This window comes from Hypomesus nipponensis, chromosome 8 (genome assembly GCF_054491055.1).
Source record: "Hypomesus nipponensis isolate SF chromosome 8, ASM5449105v1, whole genome shotgun sequence".
NCBI classification, from domain to species: Eukaryota; Metazoa; Chordata; class Actinopteri; order Osmeriformes; family Osmeridae; genus Hypomesus; species Hypomesus nipponensis.
Window position 1 is genome coordinate 11,569,991 of NC_140368.1, and position 17,806 is coordinate 11,587,796.

Sequence of the window (17,806 nt, forward strand, 5' to 3'; positions counted from 1 at the left end):
ATAATTGAAACAGGTGCAGATGTGTGTTCCAGTGTTTCCAACGTTGGGAGGTATATCTGGTATCACTAAGTGCAGGGTTGGTTAAGGCAGTTAGAATTGTATTCTTTGAGTCTGTTTATCGTCTGTACATAAAATTCCTCAGCACAGCGTGGAAGGTGGGAACATTATTCGTCACACACAAATGGCTAGCACTGGTCCATCTTGGACACTTCAACAGGATTCTGAGTGCATCATTGTATGCCACTTTTATCTTATGTATCTTTGCTTTACTGTAGCTGCACCATATGTGAGCTGTATACAGAGGAGCACAGTATGCTCTCAAAAGAGATGTTTTAACTTTGTCATAACACATATGAAATTTGCGTGCCAGCATATTTGCTTGTCCATATCATTTACAGCATTGGCGCTGTATGTCATCATAGTCACAAAAATCCTCCCTGATGATTTGGCCCAGGTATTTTGCTTTAGCAACTACATTCAGCTCTTGCCGTGACAAGTAAAAAGAGGGAAGGCATAGCTTCCTGTCCTCTTTAGTTCTGGCAGTCATTACACCACTCTTTTTTGCATTGAATTTGATGTCATGCTGTCGTCCATAGTTTGCGCAGACTCTAAGCAGTTGCTGTAGGCCAGCATTATATGGAGACATAATAACTAAGTCATCTGCATACAGTGGTTCTCAACCCTGTCCTCGGGGACCCCCTGTCTTGCTTGTTTTAGATGTTTCCTTGTTCCAACACACTGATTCAAATGCATTTGAATCACACACTGATTCAAATGCATATGATTCAAATGCATGTTAGTTACCAGGCTTCTACAGAGCTAGATAACGACCCTTTTATTGGAATCAGGTGTGTTGGAACAGGGAAACATCTAAAACAAGCAAGACAGGGGGTCCCTGAGGACAGGGTTGGGAACCACTGCATCAGAGGATTAATATACCTATCCCCCACCATACAACCTTACAGTCTTACACACTTCTAATGTCCTAGAAAGATCATCCATATACAAATTAAAAAGAACAGGTGACAATATTCCATCTTGTCTAACCCCATTGGTAACCAGGAGCTGATGTCTTCCCCCATATGGCTTGCATAATTTGATGGGAATACCAATAATGCAAGATACGTCTTAGGTATGGGGGGACTCATACATACACAGTTTACCATGATTAACACGGTCAAAAACTTTGGATGCTTCAAGGAAACATAAAAACATTGTTGAACCATGGCTTTTATACAACTAGTTATTTCATATGTACAATAGAATGGGCCTCTTGTGTGTGTGATGCTTTTTTACTTCACTTCTTCAATCAGTATGACATTGTGGGCGTATTAATTATAGGCCTAATTATGTTTATAACGATGTGTGACCACAGGTAAAATGTATTGATCAATAGTTTGCAGTGTTAAGCAAACGTGATAACTGGAGCCAGGATATCTCTCTGTTCACCTGACATAGCCAAGATTTGAGACTTTAAAGTGATTTTTCAGGACCTCTAAAGAACTTGGCCCTTCCTTCAACCTTGTGCCGCTCTTGTGACGCGTTAGGAAAGGCATGCAGGCCTCGTCTCTAATAAGATTTATGGGGAGAAAGGAAGTCTGAGCGGGGTGATGTTTCCTGGGATTCCTGTCTTCAATATTGGCCAGGAAATCAATATGGTGGGTAAACTTGGCTTTGTGGTGTGCAATCAGTGATGAGGGCAAAAGTAATCACTTAAATTGAAATAATCCAAAAGGTTTCCTCATGGTAGCAAAGTTAATAACAAAGGAGTCGCAAAGCCCGGCACATGGAGTTAGATGGTAATCCTTAAATCAAGAGTAATTATGACGAGGGTTCAAGAAAATAGTTGGCTAACCTTGAGGAATTATATTGTGGAAGAACTCTCATTAGTTACTTGAGTGGTCTCACCCCTCCACACGGGCAGCCTAGCCTACCAAATCGTAGATCTGTACTTTGTGTGCAATTTGTGGCAAAAAAAGACCAGAGTTACTTACGACTTAATTCCGTTGCATTACATTGCCAGACGACTCCCCCTCAGCACTCATGAACTTTCTCATCAACAATTTGCTCAGTCATTTACATTAATCCGGTCTCGTCTCGAGTCATCCCCACAGCAACTCCTTTGTAATTCGACAGTGGCGTCACTGCCTTGACAGGCAGTCGAGTGGCACTCCGTAATTAGCCATGAATATTAGCCGGGTGCCAACTCGGGTCATTTTCATCTAAGGCTTTTTAATAGGAGACAGGCCATTTGCTGATACCTGTTCGTCACCGAATGTGAGAAGCGCGCGTGTGAGCATACTCCCAATGAGCCGCCATATAAATCCTAGGTCTTTGCCGTTTTATTATTTAGGAGATGGCTCAGACTGGGGGAGCCAGTCGTGCATTACTTTGGGCTGGTGAGTGGTTGTTTCTGGCGCAGAGCCTTAACTCTTTCTGCTGGGAAACGTGTTGTTCTTCGGCTCAAGGTCTGCCTGTCTGTCATTCCTCAGCTCGCCCGGTTCATTGTCTACATCTCTAATAATTGCACGCGTTTATGAGAGGTCGAATGGATCGATTTTTAGGGCCTTCGCTTTCTTGTGGTGCTCAGCCGTCTGCAGCATCGAGGTCTAATTACAATTTGTTTTGCTTTATGATATTGAGAATGAATTCCTTTTCCCTGGTTGTCAGTTATACCCTTGGAATATCATTACAGAGTTTTGTACAATCGGTAATGAAAATCAATACGGTACCATCTACCTTGAAATAACCTGTCTTTTACAACCACGGTATAAACGTGGCTCTCTACACTTATCAGGGACCAATACAGAAATCGCCCACATCCAAATCGCATTGAAAACCGAACCCTATCGATACTAACCACTTTCCACTGTATGTCCTCTTTCAACGCGGTATCAAACCTGCCATTCCTGTCGTGAACCACTGACGCACGCGGCTGTTAGGCCCATCCGTGGCGATGGCCGAAGAGCTGATGGACACCTCCACCCCCTTCCCTGACCCCCCCCCCTGACATCAGAGAGCTGACCCCCTGTTACCCCCTGTCCAGAGTGTTTGATAGGGGGGGTGCGCTGGCTCGCCCCTGCGCCACGGCAGGGCTCGCTCTGGGCTCTGCGCTGCAGTGGGTCCTAGCCTGATGCGCCATAATGACCTGTCAGAAAGCTGGGCCTGATGCCAGCGCTGGAACAGGGATAATCCATAGGGGCTGTGGGACCTAATGAATTCTAACAGGAGCCGGCAAGCCCTCAGGGCCACTGATACCGTGTAATCTATCCCCCTCCCTCTCGCATCAAAACAGACAGCGAATATAGAACCGGCCACGGATAAAGGGCCCATCCTCAAACTTAAGCTTTGAGAAATTGTTGTTTTTTTCATGTTTAGTTACAATGAATGTTCTCATGGTGGATCCAATGCATTTTCAACCGAGAATGATAGCGCAGCGCCTATTAGCTACGCTTCGCTCCCAGGGTAATAAGTTCTGGGCCTCAGTGTTTACAGTCTTGGCAGATGAGGAAGTCGATCAATCACCATGATGGCTTCATGTGTCAGTCATTGAACGAATTCAAGCCCTCACAATGGCGTTTCATCTCCACTGAGCTTTCACAGGATCTGTCAAACGTGTCAAAACCCCGTTTCCCTGTCTCCTCCCCACGTCCCAATGTTTTCACACACCTGCCTAGTTCCCCCCTTTTGATGGGATCACAGGCCTCCCCTGCCAAGTAATGAACTTGTCCCTGCCTATTAGTTTTTAGCGAGAACACAAGGAGACTAGACCTCTCCTTTTTAGGGGTGTAGAGCGAGGGGAGGGGGGAAGGGGGAGGGGGGAGGGGTGGATCAGTGTCATCCTGCACTGCCGAGTGTCAACGGAAATAATATAGCCATCTGCCGTGACAGTGCCGTCCACAACTGTCAGAGGGAAGTCCCCAGTGAGTATTGAGCCATTGTCTGGAGGACTGACATGTCTGGAAGCTTCTCTGGTTGCGCGGCCCACCGGCATTGAAAGTGAGCCCAAACTCTTTCTCTCTCTCTCTCTCTCTCTCTCTCTCTCTCTCTCTCTCTCTCTCTCTCTCTCTCTCACTCTCTCACTCTCTCTCTCTCGTCCTCGCGGTCCCTCCCCGCCGGTCTCCTGAGGAGGCTTTCAAAGCGGTCCACCGCTCAACGGTGACAGGCCCTCCGACGGCACCTGTTCGCAGCCACGCCCGCGCCAGCCCTGTGGATGTTCTCCCAACGATGCCTCCTCTAATGGGGTTCAGAGGCCCACAGCACACAGCGTCCTGCCAAAACCATCCACCTGATTGATTGTTAGCTGTACAAGCTGTGTTTCTCGTTTCGGATGTTTTTCCCCCCCGATTTTGCTTATGCTAAAGGGTTACACGAACGTCCCTGAGGTGAAATAACGAGTGGGCTGGGGACTGGAGTTGTACGCATCGACTGAAGCTGAATGAGCCCCGCCCCTCAGGACCGCCATGTGAAGGACAAGCACCCGACAGAAGGATTCACTGTTTTTGTTGGGGGGGCGAACACGCTCGCGTGTCCTTCTCTACTCCTCTCTAGCCCCTCTCCTCTTCCTGTCTCCCTATCATCCTCCCCTCTCTCCCGCGTCTCACGTACCACTCCATCACCATGGCGACGGTGGGTTTCTCAATAAAACACCTTAAGCAACACCAACATTGGAAGACCTTGCATTCCGCCGCTGGGGCAGAGGGGTGGGAGCGCAAGGATGGACAGGAACCGAAGACGAAGATCAAACGACAACAACCGACTCTCAAAACACAAACCCTCCCTCGCTCCCTCCCCCGGTAAAAGGGTGGAAAGTAGTTTGACATTTACAGACTCGACGTCGGAGGACTTTGGAGCGAGCGGAGGACAGTGCACCTGCCTCCAAGACGTCCCCTCACCCCGCCTCAACACATTGCACCTGCTCAATTATTTAGCCCTCCTCCATGGCGAGAGCCTGAGCCACAGTGGAAGCTGTACCTCCCGATGACAACTCTGGCTGTCACCGGAGCTGACCAGACACTCCGCTGCTTCCTGCCTGGGAGACGCCTGCGGCCAAATCAGAAAGGAAATGTCATTACAACACCGCGTACGGTACATGTCATATGTAGCGATTCATCTCTCTCTTCCCTGCGCAGGACTGTGTGCTTGTGTGAGTGTGTGTGTATGGGTTTGTGTGGTGTGTATATGCTTGTGTGTGTGTGTGTGTGTGAGGGTGTCTGTGAGCCAGTTTGGGTGTGAGTGTGTGTGTACATGTCACATCAGTAGTGCATTAGGCCCACAGTGTTGGATGGTTCCTCAGACCCGAGGGAATAAACAGGCTCTTAACACCAACTTTGGGGTGAAGAGACCCTTTCCACTGTCTGTCTCACTCACTAAGTACAGTCACACTTAGATTACACACACAGACACACACACATGCACACACACACATGAGCATGCATTCACGTTACACAGAAACGCACAACTTGTACACACACTTTATGGGTTAGTCACACGTTTCAGTGGCTTACTGTTCACATCTTTTCTGAGTGTGAGGCACTTGAGGGAAGTCCTTTCACTTACCATGAAGATGGGGCCATAGGAAAGGCTGTCTATGCTCAGTAAACAGAACCGTCTGGCGCTGAATTCAGTTTCTGAACATCAAACTGACTGATCACCGATGTGGAAAACATGCAGTCGAAATGAATGACTTCCATTCTAAATATAATCCGGAATGTTATCCCTGTAATTGAGGATGTGGATTGATGTGGAAGCGGTGTGCTTCCATCAAAATATTGTCCTTCCGTCCTGCGTGTCACCTGAACAAACATCCTCCTGAAAGCCATGCCGCAGCAAGGAACGAACCGTCTCGGTGCCACCAGAGGGCAATGTTGAAGCAAAGAAGATCCCTCCCGTCTCAGCGGTAACAAGCGTGGTGTTAACCATGGTTCTGGTTTCATAATTAGGGGTTAGACGTCCTTACGCCGGAGTTAGCTAGCGACGACCGCCTGAGCGCCAAGGTCTCCTCTTTCCCAGGCCTGCTTTCTGTTTGGTCTGGGTTATAAGCTTTGGGAGGATGACTGGAGACGAACTCCATCGTTTCCATCGAGACGGACCGCGTTCACACTGTGAAATCCGTCCTCAATTTCATGAATAGATCTATGCAAATGCCTCTGCAGTTATTAACGTGAGTGTCACATGGATTATGCAAACGAGGAAGGGGAGGAAGAAGAAAGAAGGGGAGAGCGTGGAGAGAGCGAGAGCCCGGACGTTTTGGGATCTGATGGCGTCCGACACAAACACCACAGAAGGTACGACGACCGGGCGGATGTTTGTACCCCAGCGCTGAACCCGTCCAGGCTACCATGGCTCTATTCTCCTCTGTCCTGTTCGACATGCTGCGGGGGTACGTTTCCCCACCGAAATGGCGGCCTACATCCATCATCTACTGAAGCTCACCCCGCGTCGGTGTCACAGTGTCGGCTAGACCCAAGTCTGTGTTCACACGCTGATATATGTATATCCAATGTTTGTATGTAAATACGTGCAAATTCCACGGCACTGATCGCCCCCCGAACACTACCCTTAACCCAAGAGTCTCTCTCTCCTGCTCTGCGTCAAATTTCATACTGTGAGACGGTTTAATCACACCAATCCATGTGCCGAATGCCCCCTGTGCGCATCATGAATAATACCCCTCCACCTCCCCATGATCCCTCCAACCCCTCCTCCCGCCCTGCTGCCCTGCCCGAGTAAGCACCTCCAGAAGTCCTCCTAAGCCCCTTTCCCCTGGCCCATAATGCACCTGTGCAGACCTCACAGATTGGAATCAGAATACATGTAGAAAGCTCAACTACCTCTGGCCATTCATTCCTTCCTGTCTGCTCCATTATTGGCAGGTTTCTGGCCCCCGATGTGAAGGGCGAACGAATGCATTTCTGCAGATGACTGGAAGGCAAGGAAAGATTGAATTCTCACCGCTGTGTGCGGAAGGGGAGGGGAAAGGGGGGAGCCTCCAGAAATAGGCAGTGATAGATGAGGTACATGGAGCAAGACAGCCAGCCCTGCTCTCAAGCCAGGCTGAATCAGGCAAACTGTCTGCCACCTAAACGCCTCTCTTTCTCTCTCTCTCTCTGCTTCTTCGTCTTCTTCACGCGCTCATTATCCCTCTCTCTCTCTCTGTCTCTCTCGCTCTCTCTGCTTACGACACAATCTATTTGTTACTGCTTACCAGCCACAACACACTTTAGTCATTAGGAGATTGGGTTTTATATCACTGCTTAATGAGCACACATTCTGGCTAAACATTTTTGCTCCGTTGCTAAAGGTGAGCCAGACGGTTTCTTCTCCATCTCCCACCTACCACAATCTATTAAGAGTGCATGTTGTCAATCCTGATTCCGGTTCAGTTTGTGTCTATTTCCAATCAGTGTACCTTTTAATGTGTTCAATGCATGTTTGTTTAAAGCTGCAAAATGGCAGCTCACAAAGTGCTCAGCAACAAAAATGAAAGAGCAGTTTCTTCATGGGACTTGTTCAGATTGTTTCACTGGGATTGCAGTTGTTGCTTTGTCAGCTGTCTCTTACTTTGTTAGACCCCTATACAAGACACCGCGGCACAGACAGCTGCTATGTTGTTGCGAGTTGCCATTGGAATTTACCCACAGGTACCTTTCCTGGGAACGGTTAAGTTGCCAATCAGCGGCCACAGGGACCCAGGGGAGAACCACCTCCTGGCTCCAGTGAGCAAGGCCATAGGCCAGACTGTGACAGGCATTTCCTGACAACCCGGCTCAACCTGTAGTCTAGTAGCGCCTATACACCCGCTGGAAAAGGGGGATGTTGTTTATCTTGGAGAGGGGGGGGGCAGCAGCACTTTCGTGTTTTTTCCTCCTTTGTTTCATGGTTAGATAAATGCATGTGACCCTTAAAAACAACAGAAGTCACATCTGAGGGCAGATATCACTGGGCTGTGACATTCCGGGGAGCAGAAATGGCTTCTGGCTAAGATGAGTGAATGACTGACAGAGACGAGAGAGCAACCACCTGAAAAAGGCAGGAGAGCAAAACAGACAAATCCAATCGACGTGAGCAGCCAAAGCCAAAGGCCATGAAGAAATCCAGATAAGGAAGATGCATGAAAATGCATCCATTCGGATGTTGACGTTTGATTTGAATTGAGGTTCTCATGCTGACATGAACAAAGATTAGAAGGGATGCAATCAGCCATTCCACCTATCAGCTCGATCATTCAACAGGAGTTTAGGAAGCTCCCAACTGTGCACACTGACCTGAGAGTGGAACAAAAGCAAGGGACGCCATTTTAAACCCTATAGCAATCACCCTAACCTATGCCCATGCCGTACCTAACTTAAACATGCCTCTGCAGACCTTTATTGTCTCTCTCTGTGCCTGTTTTGTTTTCCCCCTAGCCTGCTGTATATAGCTCAAACTAACTGTGTATCCTCTGTAAAGCAACACCATTTGTCCTTTAGAGTGTGGGCAAAAATGGACTTCTCTGTCCATGTTTCCCCTCAATCGTGCAGCACACAAACTGTTTACGAGTGCCCAGTGTAAACCCACACGAGTCCTCCAGAGCACCAACGAGGACAGACACCTCCCCGCGCTGGATATGAAGCACACTCATCCAGCCCTGGCTCATTTTGAACCGCAGAGGTAGAATTGACATGGCACCCAGAGTGGAGCCCCTTAAACATACATCTCCTCCGATGACAACTCATCAAGGATTGCATATTTAAACAGGGTAACTGAATGCTTTACAAACAGTCTCGGGGAATTTTAATGAGAGGACCTAATTAGCCAATCGTGAAGTCGTAATCACTTCAGAAACAAATTAAGCTGAGGGTATTTTAGCAGAGTAATGAACTGCTATGGTCTGCCCAGCCACCCTCCTCCGCTGAGCTGTCATGTTCAAAGTGGAGCGATGAATAGCTCTAGCTTTGCTCTCAACCTCTGCTCCTGTGCTGTATGGGTAAATATGAAACGCTTAATCTAGACGCGCACCAATGAGCCGGCCTCCAGACTGACTCCAGTGTCTGTGTGTGTGTGTGTGTGAGAATGAGAGAGAGAGAGAGAGAGAGAGAGGGAGAGAGAGAGAGATTGGGGAGGGAGGGAGTGAGACGGAAAAAAGGGAGGGAGAAAGAGAGAGGGAGAGTCTGTGTGCACAGCCATCCGTGTTCATGTCTCTGTTGATAAATGCGGGGCCCTTTCCCTCCTTCCCTCCATTCATCCTTGCTGTGTGTGACCCGCGGTCTCATTATCAGATTAACACTTTGAAATCAGGCTTTCTGAAACGTTCTGAAGAAGATGTGACTGACTGTAAAAGGAGGAGGACAAGAAGGAGGAGAAAGAAGAGGAGGGGCGGCTGAGGGGCGGGGGGGATGTTCACCAGACACGGTCTCCGGAGAAACGAGGCAACATGAAAAGCCGACCATACTTCTCTTGAGCTTGTTAAACTGGAGAGCAGCACATCTCCACGCTGCTTGGCCGGGCATCATTGACACCTCCCAGAAGTGTTGCAGAATGGAAAGAAAACAGTGGCACAGTCGTGCTGTCAGGAAAAATTCCGGCAGTTTGACCGGGAAACATGTCAATGCGTCCTCCTGCCATCCACGCCTACTGTAAAAAGGCAAAGAAGCTGGAAGATAAAATATTCATTTATGGACCAGGAGGGAAAGTAAATGGTCGGATTTCACTGTCGCTAACAGACTGTGAGCCATACTACAATGAGCATTTGTGTTGCTGTCCAGAAAGCGTTGAGATGATGGAGGGCAGTGGGCGTACACACACACAATGTGACTCCTGTTGATGTGGGGGCCTCCCTAGAAGGGCTTTTCCCAGCATCCTTCACTTCTAAGTACCACACATTCCAAGCCATGCTTTCATTGGCTGCGGCTGGATTGAGCTCTGTAGTTATCACATCATGTTATTATCCTGCTTGGTGTAGGGCCATAGCTAGAAGCTGGAGCTTCTCCATGGCTTTCACAGGCTTTGATGGTGCTTTGTGAAAACGGATATGATACCGGCCTGCAGGATGGGGCCGCCCATTGATCATGGAATCCCACCCGTAGCCATAGCGATAAAGCGAAAAGGATGTTTGTTTTCAGTGCGTCCAAACGCTTTTCGAAATGTTGACAGACGCACGCTCACAAGATAATTTAATGTCGCTAGGATTTATTTATATCAGCACTCACCACGGACAGCACCATTATGGTGCAGATGATAATCAATCTCAAATCAATTAGGCCTTAATTGCTGAGCCAATGCGAGAGGGTGGTTAAATATTGATAAGTGTCTAAAAGGCCCATCAGGCTGTATTGACAGGTGGGGGAGACAGAGAGCGTTGGCGCAACTGGGGGTTGTGGTGGGGGTAGTGGGGGGAGTGATGGAGAGATGGCTTAGGGCCTTGGTTCATATTCTCACTCCGGCTGAACACACTGTTGATCAATGGAGACTCAGCCCCTCTCTCTCTCTCTCTCTCTTTCTCTCTCTCTCCCCCTCTCTCTTTCTCTCTTCTTCCAATGAGCTCGCCTGCAAACTGAGCCGTGGGCCTGTATCTATGTGCAGTATTGCACCTGCACAACCCGGCTTCCTGTATGTCCTTCCAATGCCAGGGCACTGTCTTTTCCACGGTACATATTTGTTATTGGAGCCACCACTGTCCTTGTCTCCGTAGGGAGAACCCAGGCAGAGCTGAAAGTATAGCTCCGGCTCGAGACATAAATAAATAACACTTGTCCTTTTTCTAAGAAAGCCACCAAGCTCACACTGCAGACCACTAGAGTCCAATTCAACATCACACGGCACTGTAGAATCCCTTTTTTTGGATTTTACATGGACAGACCTTTGTCCTTTAGTATGCACACTGTATGCCCCAATCATGCTGTTTCACTGTGTCACAGCAATGCTCCCATTCGTCAAGATGAGAGACGAGCTAGGACTTACAGTGATCATTCATCCTAATTATGAGGCCAGCTAAACATGCTGCGTTAGTTTTACGGCAGCAGCAAACGACACAGATTCTCTTTGCTGATAGCGGCGGGTTCCTGACACTCTCAATCAGCATGATTGATTGGCTTTCTGGCCACTCCCCCGGCTCTGATTGGCACGTTGAGGAGAAGGGAGGAGAGAAGCTATGTCAGGTCTTGTGACAGTTAGCTGACTATCTTAAATGGGGCCTTTGGCTCTGTAGTTGAGTCATTGTCAGAAATTTCTCATTTGTTACCTAAAGCTACACGAGACAAATCCACATCCATTCAAGTTTACCTCTTTTCTTGATTTTTTCCACAGTGTCAAATCCATCAAGGTAATGTGGCTTGCAGCACCCATTGTCCCTGGCGATAAATCAGTTGCATTTTGAATAGGATATTGTGCTCAAAACAGCAAATGGGTTGTCTACATTGCTCAAGGTATTCGAGGCTGTGACTCAATAGTCAATTAGACCTCAAAGCGATCTATCTTTTAGGCCATTTTTGGAGCGTCAGATGACTCTATCTGTGTATGTCTCCCACAGGTAGGCTACGGAATAGTATTAGCCGTTGCGTTGCGCCATTAGCCTGTGGGTTATGTAAATCGTACTTTGTTAAATCACAAGTCAAAGCGCACTGAGACTGTCGGGTCGGTGTAGTTTTAGGCCACTATTTTACTGTTCATCTGACGGGACGCAATTTTACCCCAGAGCAGCGCCAAAGAATGACCAGAGCAGCTTCTCTTTATTCACCTCCACAATTGATTTTATTGTCCTGAAATAATAGAACATTTAAGAAACTGAGACTAGCACGTTTGCTTTAAATGTGTGATGTAACAGACTGGCTTGGGTTCAATTAAACTCGTCTGCAAACAGGCTAGTCACCAAAGTCTGTTATGTGAGGGGCAAAGGCATACGTTCTACAGAACCTTGGTATCCTGCTATGATTCCGTTAAACCTTAGAAGTTAACATCCTTAGCCAGTGTTTGTGTTTTACAGTGTTGTCTTTTGTGTTAGTATATAAAATGTTATTATCTATCTATCTCTCTACCGCTCTATCTCTCTCTCTCTCTTTCCGTCCATCTGTCCTCAAAAAAACATTATTTTATAATCATGTAATAAAAAGACTATTTAATCCTGAAAGATGTATGATCTAGGATCTCTTTGATGTTTGTTAATTCAATATGTATAGAACCTGGGGGCACCTCTGGTAGAGATTCGAGTCTTGATAAAAATAAAACTTTGGGATGCCAGCACTGGGTTGGCACACTAATATGTAATAGAAATATTTTCTTTGAACTCTCAAAGGAACATGAGGGCATGCTGAACTGTTGAACAATATGTAAATATGAGAGTGTATCCAGAGAAAAGACATGTCATGTCTTATAAAAGAAAACATTTTTCATGAGGACATGTTTTTTTTTCCTTGCTGGTCTCCGGGTCAATTGACTGTTAGTGTGTTTATATAAACAAAAATATAGTTTCCTTATGTTTTCTCTCAGTCTGATTTGCCATTTCCCCTCCCATCAGACTAGGCTTCCGCACGCATCCCAACGTATGGACACAACGGTCTAGAGGAGATTAGGAGGAGAGGAGGTGATGGTGAAGGAACCTATAGCAGATTGACTCCCAGATGTCTGGCCATGGAGGTACAGCTCTCATTAACCCACCAAGTCCCCCTGGGATCACTATCATCTCCTCAAAATACCCATAAGCCCCTTGCTCTCGTCAACACATTTTTAACATTGCCAAGGACGCCAAGTAAAAGTGACTAAAATAGGGAACTGTTTACCCTATGTTGGCTGTAGTTACTATTACCACTGAAATTACATTTGAACACACTCAAACGGAATAAACAAAACCCACAACTTCATTGATGTGTCCGAGTGAAGCAAAGCAGGCTTCTCCTCACGGAAATCCGGCATACTTGTTTCGAGTTTACGAGTCCCTGTGCATGAACGCGTAAAACCTCATCAGACGTAAGGCCCGGCATCATGCCGATTTTCGATAATTACTGAGCGGCTCCTGTACGATACCTAATGGCTGAACTGCTAGACGATAGCCTGTGGCACCCCTGATACTATCTTCATGGTGTAATGAGACTAACAGATAAATCTAGTGATTACCCTGTTCTGTCAGCCAACCATGGAGAGCCAGATAATAGTCTATTATCATTTCCAGAGACTGCAGATACCTAGGGTTAGTGTGATTGGGAGTTAACAGGTTACGTCTCGATGTAGATGAAAGCCAACGTGCGCTCCATGTGGTCACCGCTCACATGCGACGTTGGAGCGAGGGAGTGCTGGGGGAGAGAGAAAGAGACAGACAGGGAGGAAAAAAGACAGGGAGTAATGGCGAGTGGGAGGGATCGAGCTGCTAATGAAACAGCCGCTGCAGGTTTCCTGTAACTGCCATTATTCAGCATCGGAGGCACTGAGTCAGGGCATTGTCAACGCTCTGGCAATCAGACACAAGAGCCTGTTTTTAATGATAGGTCTGCTAAAGGACATGATGGACATTAGGGTTTGAATCTTGGCAATCTGATAGGGGGCCAGGAACACTGACGCCCCCTCTCCATCCCCTTAAGCAAGGCTGGTCTCATCGTCTCATCGAGATGTCGTCACTACGTTCCCTCTGCTATGGTCTCAAGGCACCTGATCACGGATCAATCCCTCTCTGAAGTTGAACGTCTTGAAATGAGTCGTCATTATAGGAAACATGTCCAACATGATGCTTGTGTAAACACTTCACCGAAATGACATGGTCCGGCCCCATACTGCAAGCAAATTGTTCCAAAAAATGTCATAGAGAGTGTGATAGAGTGTAATTCCTACCCTGTGTAATTCAAGCCCTGCTCACAGCACCCCATACAGCCCCACCAGCCTATTAGGAACGTTTCCCTATAGATGACCAAATATGGAACCTCATTATAAAAGTTGAATAGAGTCTTACCAGAAGTCACTTACACACAATATTCCTGAACTTGAGGGCGGACAAATGGTAAACACACCATGTACTCCGTAGGAAGAATCCATTTGTTCAGAGGGATCCAAATAAGTCACAAAAAATTCATATGGACGTCCATCGATATGCTTTCCGTGCAGGCCTCAGAGACGGGGTCATACAACCCAAGACAAGTGCGAGGATGAATGAATATTCATGAGTGGGATGTTTAAGGCTGACAATCACTAATGACACATGGACATCAGGCATGACTTGGCACTTGGCTGGCACTGAGACAAATCCAGTCAGCTGTGTGCAGAGGAGGGCCGTAGGTGACCATATGCTGTGTACGAGTCGGACAGCACGCTGTCTCCTGCACACGCTCTCATTCCGCACGTTCACGGTTTCATTGGAATGAATAATAAGGTGAAGCAAGCGGATACTTGTGAGGGTTGAATAGTCAGTGGAAATGTTAATGCCTCATTTTATGAAAATTAGGCGAGAAGCCAGGAGCATGCCGGCACACAAGCACCTGTTGGCTTTGGTTGTTTTCACCACAAATTGGGAATGATTTGAATGCTGGGAAAAGGGGCGTTTGACTCGTGCCAGGATTGGAGGAGCAGTGATGCCGTAGTCTTAAATGCTTCAATGAAATACACACAGCATGTCTGCTTTGCCCTGGTCAGATGCCTTGAGTTTATGGAGTGTTATTCTCCGTAAATGTAATATGATCATGTCTGTATTGAGGACATCAGACTGGTACTAAATGAATACACTAGCCTACATTTTGGAACTAATTGTGGAAGAGAAAAGGGATTCTTCCTCCCTGCCAGAGAAGTCAAAATCTGTCACATCAAATATTAAAAAAGCTGTTTTTTTCTTCCCCCCCCACAGATATGTCATCTATATATAGACTTCGTTTGTTTCAGTCTCTCCAATCAGGATGGATTGTACAGTTCCTAGGTATATTTTCTGCGAGAAGATATGATGAACAGAGACAATGGTTGATGTCCTTCCTGAAATATTCAATTACTTCCTGAATCACAGTCACCATTTTGGAATGTAAAATCAACTCCAGTCAGAACTTTGTTTGAATTTTCCAAGATTAAAAAGATTGCCATTTAAACAAATTGTGCATTTGTCCGGTGACTCACAGCAACCCAGGGATACTTTTGGAGGAGCGAATATTACAAATACCTGTAGGAGATATAAAAGGATTACGCCTGAAGCAACAGTGTGCTGAGGTAATCAACACCTCGATTCAAGAGGGAATATGTCGCTTCGGCAGATCAGCACAGGTGTCAGGTAAAGTCCCAACTGAGAACAAGAGAAATCCTATTCAAAAGCTGCTTGTCTCTCCCCTGCATACCCCACGTTTCCCTCGGAAACGCTGCCGTGCTTCACGGTCACGTTTCCCAGCCTCGGCTCTGTCCACCTCTCCCAAGTCGGTAGCCACCACCCCTCAGTCTGCTTTGTGGCAGAGATTATTGGAACGTTTCTTTTTTTGATCTTTCCTCGAGTGCCTGTGTGTGTCTGGTGGCACACCTTCAAAGGTTTCCTCCAGCTTTGATGAGTGGCGCTCCTCTTCCTTATGGATCAATAAGGCCAAGGCCAAGGCGGGCTCAAAGGGAAGGCTGGCCAAACCCTTCACTTGAACTGGTGGTCAATTCCACAAGGATGTCGAGTCCATCCCTGAGACTGGAAACACTGACATGAGATCTGTTTCAAAAGACACGTAATAATATGTAGCCCAAGGTTTGAAATATTGGACGCCGGAATATCTGTTTGACCGGGTTGACCTACATTAAAGTTTGCAATATAAGGGGTGAGTTATATAAAGTTCCATATCAATATTCGAGTGCTGCAAGATGTTTTGTTTCCTTGTTGGACGGTTACCAAGCAACCTGCCAGCAACCAATCGCAGCAAACGGTCCAGTCATGTGTTAGTTGGAGAATCCACAGTCAGCCTGCCAAAGATATCTCCACAGGCATCCACCACCAGGTAACACCTCTCCTCCACCTAATTGCGCCTCACAGTGAAGAGTGATTTCCTCCCACCCAGGCGGAGCCACGGCTGGAGCGCTCTAACCAGAGCCCTGCCACCTGCCCTCCTGAACATTAGGCTTCATATACACCATACATTCTGCGGCTGACCAGCCTCAAAGGTAAGCGGTACGTTTGCGAGGACCGCTTCAGACGCGCGTCCACGGTGCTTTAACGAGCCGCCCCAGTCGGAGGAAAGAGGGAAAATGTATCTCGCAGGAGAAGTGGCTGCGGCTTGATCTGAAAAACAAAAACGCCTGGTACACATCGCGATGTTACAGTCACTCTCGACAGCCCCCCCCCCCCCCGCGCCCCCCCGCCCCGGCCTCTGTGGTGACATTGATCAGGGTGAATATTTCCTGCCTCCCCAGAAGCATGGTGGCCGTGTTTGTGATAGCGGGGGGCAGTGGGGGGATAGAGAGGTTCTGCACCATGTGGAGTGTACGTCCCCCCCCTGCGGAGTTCACTTAACACTGTGTGTGTGTGTGTGTCCCATTGCAGAACACAGCAGGAGCTAGCTTCTCGGTGTAGGGAGACAGACAGGGGTTTGCTTGAGTGTATGCAGACATGCGTGGCTCATGTGACTGTCCAGATCCAACTGAAGCATCCGAATCCAGCCCAGCTACGTAACAACATAACCAACTGCACTCTGCACCCTAGGGCCAGGATTGAGAGATCAACGTTTGCCAGCAACCCCAGGTCCCGAAAACAAGGGTTCAATCTAAATGGGATCAAACCGGAAGACATTTTGACTTTACCTCATCCAGGAAGCATGTCCTTATCTAGAAAGGTCTGGAATAGTTGAGAACACATTCATGGTGTGTGTGTGTGTGTATACCCTCGACTACATCGGAAATCCAAGGATACGAGCCCTATTTGCAGACATCAATAGTTTAAAAAGACGCACACATGGATATAGGATGTGCACACACCCACACTTACAAGTTCATTCATTCTGTGTCAGAGATAGTGCTATTGATGTGATGGGCCACAATGCAATTTAGAGGCAATTAAAAGGTAATGAATGTGCTGAAATGAAACCTGTGCCTGGAGGACATTTGCTGCAAGTGGTAGAAAGATTATATATTCCTATGTGTGTGTGTGTGGTCCATCTGTGTGTGTGTGTGTGGTCCATCTGTGAGTGTGTGTGATGCATCCCTGTGTGTGTATGTGTGCATGTTGCTGGAAGCCAGAGGAATAGATGACTCAAATAACAAAAGAGAGTTCAGGAGCAATCATGATAAGGGTCAGCTAACTACAGCTCCTCCATAGTAAAAAGGCTTCACAGCACTGAGCCCATTCTCTGAAATGTATGGGTGTATGCAGATATGCCCGGGCCCAGGCCCAGTCCATTTAAGTCAGTGCCTTAAATGGAAATAGACAAGAGCCATGTACCGGATGATCATCTTTTATACCTTGATTATCAACAATATACTTAATGGTCTGATTTATTTCCACTCGTAGCAAATGAGTCAACTGTGGGATCGGCATGAAATTAAGCTCAGTTAGGAATTTGGTGTGTGTGCTATCACTGCTAGACAGTTAGTGACCCTTTCATCCTTATCTTGACAGCACACAGCAGACTATTCAGCGCACTGTGCCAAATTCATTTTTCAACAAATTACCTTCTCAAGTAGAAACGTTTTTTAGACCCCCCCCTCCCCCCCCCCGCCCTCCGAAACAATCAATTAAAGCTTTCAGCAAACAGGAGTTAGTTAGTATCCACTCGATCGAACTTTGAGAGGAAACTGTCACTATTTCAGTTGAGAATGTTGCCCTTTTCAAAAGGTAGTCTTTATTGGATGATTATGTTGGTGATTTAGGCCAAGTGTGGAGGACTCTGAGGGGTAGAAAACA